Raw genomic sequence first — 5,467 nt, 5'->3', positions numbered from 1 at the left:
AATCTAGACATTTGTAAGAGTTGAAAGAGTTGTAAGAGTTTTAAGCATATTTAAAAGACAAAACAAGTCATTAGAACCACAGAGGACTACTTATTCTTAGGAAAAGATTAATTCTAACATATGGGTGGTATTTGAGATCCAATCAGTGGTATATTCCTTTAGAAAATATCACATTTACCAATCTTGCTACTACATAGAATCAGGGAAAAGTAATTATGGATCATATTGTCCAGTTGTCTATCCCTCATCAAATCACTTCTAAGGTGCGTCATTATGTGTCTTCCAGGGACAGTTGGTTTTATATTAACTTAAAATGTGTTTATTTTTTGTAGTGGCAATTGAACCCAGGGGTGTTTTATCACTGAGATTGACTAAAGATGATGAACATCTTTTTATATATCATTATTAGCCATATGTACCTCTTTTGAGAAGTGTATGTTCAGTTCATTTGACCACTTATTAATTGGTTTATTTGCTTTTATGGTGTTAAGTATTTTGTGGTTTTTATTGGTGCTTTTAATGACACATAATAGTGGAATTCATTGTGATATTTTCATATATGTATATAGCATAATTTTATCAATCTCATTCCCTAGTATTTTTCCTTTCTGTACCCTCTTCCCGTCCACTTCCCTTACTGGACTTCCTTATACTAATATGTTTTTTTTTTAAAGAGAGAGAGAGAGAGAGAGACAGAGAGGGAGAGGGAATCTTTTTTTTTTTTTTTTTTGTAGATGGACACAACACAATGCTTTTCTTATGTGGTGCTGAGAATCAAACCTGGGTCCCACCCGAGCTAAGTGAGCGCTCTACCACTGAGCCACATTCCAGCCCCCTTATACTGATATTTTAAAATTAATACATTATAAGTATATTAAAAGTGTGACTCATTATGTAATATTCATAAATGAACAGAGCATAATTTAGTCAATTTCATATGACAGTATTTTCCCATGCCCTCCCCAATTTGGAACCCCTTCCTCTACTCTATTTGTCTCCCTTCTATTTTGGGGAGATTGTTATTTTATTCCTTCGTTTTCTCTCTAACTTCTATGTAGATTTCTACATACATTCGAATCTTGAATTTCTGAGAATGGGTTATTTCACTTAGCATAATGTTCTCCAGTTCTATCCACTTAACAGCAGATGGCAAACTTTCACTATTTCTTTATGTGTGTGGAAAATAGTGTGTGTGTGTGTGAATATCTGTTGATAGGTTTTTAAAGCTGGTTCCATAACTTGGCTATTATGAATGTTATCACTGATATGCTGATTTTAATTCTTTTGAACAAGCACCAATTAGTGAGATACCTGAGTCCATTCCTAGTTTTTGCAGAATATTTATAAAGTCTTCCAAAGTGGTTGCTCTAATTTGTAGTCCCAAATCTTTCCCCCCACATTCTCACCAGCATTTATCATTATTTGTATTTTTGACAATTGCCATTGTAACTGGACTGAGATAAAACTTCAGTGCAATTTTGATATTAATTTTACTGATTATTTAGGATGTTGAACATTTTTTTCTTATCTTTGTTGATCATTTGTATTTCTTCTTTTGAGAAATGTCTGTTAAAATCATTTGCCCATTTATTGATTGGATTTTTTTCTTTTCCTTTACCATGTATATGTTTTATAATTTGATGACATTGTATTTATCAATTCTTGTTTTTATTTCTTAAGCTTAAGGAAGTTGATGTCATTGCCAATATGTTGGAGTGTTGACCCTGTTTTCATCTAGCAGTTACTGATCCTCTGGGTTTAGAACAATCTCTAGTTATAAGTCCTTCTTTCTCTCTAATTTTGTTGATTTGGGTTGGCTCTCTCTCTCTCTTACATTTAGTCTAAGCATGTAATAACTTGTTTATCTTTCAAAAAAAACAGATCTTTGTATCATGAACTTTGGCAATTTTAAAAAATATATTTGTTTATTTATTAGTTGTAGTTGGATATAATATCTTTATTTTATTCATTTATTTATTTATTTTGTTTTTATAGGGTACTGAGGATTGAACCCAGTACTTTACACATGCTAGGTGAACGCTCTACAGCTGAGCCACAAACCCAGACCCCTTTGGCAATTTTTAAAAATTTAAAATTCTCTATTTTGTTAATTTTGGTTCTGATGTTAATTATTTCCTGTCTTCTTCTGATTTGGGAATTTGTTTGGTTCTGCTTTTTTATACATCAAGATTTAACATTAGATGATTTATTTGGAATCTTTCTGCAGTGTTTTGTTTTTTAAATATAGGCATTTAATGCTATAAACTTACTTAACTCTTAGAAATTATTAAATTTCTCTCCTCATTCCTTAATTAATTTCACTTTAAAAATGCTGTCATTTAATCTCTGTAAGGTTATGTGGTCTACAATTTTTCTTGCTGTTAATTTTTAATTTCATTTTTATGATCTGACAAGATATAAGGGATTATTCGACTTTTGGTATTTGCTAATTTGCTTCGTCTCCTAAACTATGATCTATCTTGGAGAAAATTCTGTGAACTTCTGAGAATAAAGTAAATTCAGCTGTTGTTGGAGGACCTATTCTATATATTTGATTTATATATTATATACATATATATTACATGTGTTCCACTTGATTTATAGTACTTTTTACGTATAAAGTATATTTATAGATTTTATGTCTGGATGACCTGTCTCTTAGTGAGAGGGGTTTGTGCAAATAATCCACTATTATAGTACTGGTGTCTACATGAAACCTTGTGTGTTTTATGTAATTAGATGCACCGAATTTGGAGGCATTATATTTGCTATTGTTATATCTTCCTGTTGGGATTGTTCCGTTTATCAGTGTAAAATTAACTTACTTGTCCTTTCTGATTAAGTTTTACTTAAAATCTGCTTTGAAAAAAAATAAAATCTGCTTTGTTAGATACAAAAATAGACACTCCTACTTGTTTTCAGACTCCCTTTGAAGAAATATCCTTTCCATCCTTTAACTTTCAGGGTGAATGTCTTTGCCTATGAATCTATTGCAAATTGCATAGAGCTGGCTCGTGTTTTTATCCACTCTGCCAGTCAATGCCTTTTACTTGGAGAGTTGAAGCTGTAAATATTGAGTTATTATGGAGAGATGTTTATTATTTCTTGCTATCTTGATTTGCTTCATGTACTTATTTCTGTCTTAATTTTTATTTGCTTAGCTGCCCATCTAGTAAGCTTCATTCATTTGGGAGCTCTGGGATTTTTAAAGTTCTTCTCAGTGTAGATTTCATTGAGTGTTTTCTGTAATGCAGGCTTATGAATTCTTTTAGTTTATCATTGAAAAGTTTTTATCTTTGATTCTAAAGTATAGCTTTGCTGTACATAGCAATTTTGGTTAGCAATTACTTTTTTAGATGGATTATTTCATTCCATGCCTTTCTGGATTTTAGAGAGTAAGATGAGAAGTCAAAAGTAAGTCTCATTGTTTACCTCTAAATGTGACCTGACAATTTTTCCTTGAGAATTTTAATATCCTGTCCTTAGCCTTTATGTTAGGTATTTTAATTACGATGCAGCTTGTTCCTTTTTGATCTTGTTTGTTCCATATTCATGTATGTGTATGTCCATCTCATGCCTAAGTTTTGAATTTTTTCTGATATTATTTCACTAAAAAGGATATTAATGCCATTAGCCTCTATCTCAGTACCCTCTTTAATTCCAATCACTCCCAAACTTGGTCTCAGTGTTGTGCCAAAGTTCACATATATTCTGATCATGACTTTTAAAATTTTTTTCCTTTAATGCTTACTGAGTATGCAGATTCATATTTCCTCCTGTCTTCCAGGCCCGAAGTTCTCTCTTTTATGTAGTCTAATCTATTGGTGATACTTTCAATTGAACCTTTGTCAAGAAAAAGATGGCTGTATCTGTGTGGGTTTATTTATGTGTCCCCTATTCTATTTCATTGGTCTATATATCTGTTTTCATGCCACTACTATACTGTTTATGTTACTATGGCTGTATAGCATATTTTGAAATCAGGTATTATAATGATGCCTCCAGTATTGCTTATTTTGCTCAGAATGGGTTTGACAATTCTGGGTTATTAACTCATTCGCTTCAGAATTTTTTCTAGTTCTATAAAGACCATCACTGATACATTTGACAAAGGTTGCATTAATTCTGTAGATCAATTTTGATAATATGGCCATTTTAACAATATTAATTCTGCCTATCTATGAATATGAGGGGTCTTTCTATCTTCTATTTCTTTTTTCATCATTGTGTAGTTTTCTTGGAGGTATTTTACCTCCTTGGTCAGGTTCATTCCTATGCATTTTATTCATTTACTTATTTTGAAGCTATTGTGAATAGAATTGCTTTCCTGACTTCTTTCATAGCATATTCATGGTTGGTGTATGGAAAAGTTATGATTTTTGTATGTTGACTTTGTACCCTGGTACTTTGTTGAATTTGTTTATCAGCTCTAGAAGTCTACTAATGGAGTTTTTTGATCCTCTAAGTGTAGAATAATATCCTCCTATCCCTGAAATCAGGGATAAGCTGACTTATTCCTTTCCTATTTCCTATCTTTTCCTTTCTTATTTGTACTTCTTTCACTTCCTTCTTTTCTCTAATTGCTCTGGCTAAAATTTCAAATACTATGTAGGATTGTAGTAGTGAGAGTGGATTTCCTTGTCTTGTTCCTGATTATAGAGAGCAAGCTTTCTGTTCTCCTCCATTCTGTACAATGTTAGCTTTGGGTTTGTCATATATAGCATTTATTATGTTAAGGTAAGTTCCTTCTACTTATAGTTTCTTTAGCATTTTTGTCATGAAAGGATATTCAATTTTGGCTAGAATTTTTCTGCTTATTCATCTATTCAGATGCTCATGTGACTTTTCTTTTTTTCTATTTATGTGATGTATCATATTTATTAATTTGCATATATTGAACCAAACTTGCATCCTTGGAATGAAGACAACTTCATCATGGTGAACAATCTTCTTAATGTGTTTCTAAATGTAAATTGCTAATACATTATTAAGATTTTTTTGCCACCATGCTCAGGTGGATTTTTACATCTATCTTCATAAGGGATTTTGGTCTATAATTTTCTTTCTTTGGTGTATCCTCATCTTGTTTTGGTGACAAGGTAGTACTAGCTTTGTATAACAAGTTTGGAAGGATTCCTTCTTCCCTTTATATTTCATGGAATAATCTGATGAAAATGGAGATAAATTTCTGGTAAATACAGTTATTAATGCATCTGGTTATAGGGTTTTCATTGTTGGAAACATTTTTATTACTGCTTTTATTTCTTTCATTGTTATTAGTCTGTTTAAATTTCCAATATCCTCTTGGTTCAAGTTTGGTACATTCTGTCAATAAATTTATACACATATATAGCTTTTCCAATTTGTTGGAATATAAGTTTTCAAAATAGTCCTTAATGATCCTCTGGATTTCAGTGTTATCTGTTATAATATCCCATTTTCACCTCTAATTTTATTAATTGTGTCT

The sequence above is a fragment of the Spermophilus citellus genome, assembly GCF_964194105.1.
Source record: "Spermophilus citellus genome assembly, chromosome: 6".
In the NCBI taxonomy this organism is placed as follows: Eukaryota; Metazoa; Chordata; class Mammalia; order Rodentia; family Sciuridae; genus Spermophilus; species Spermophilus citellus.
The sequence above is the reverse complement of the archived record's forward strand: the minus strand, read 5'-3'. Positions refer to the sequence as shown.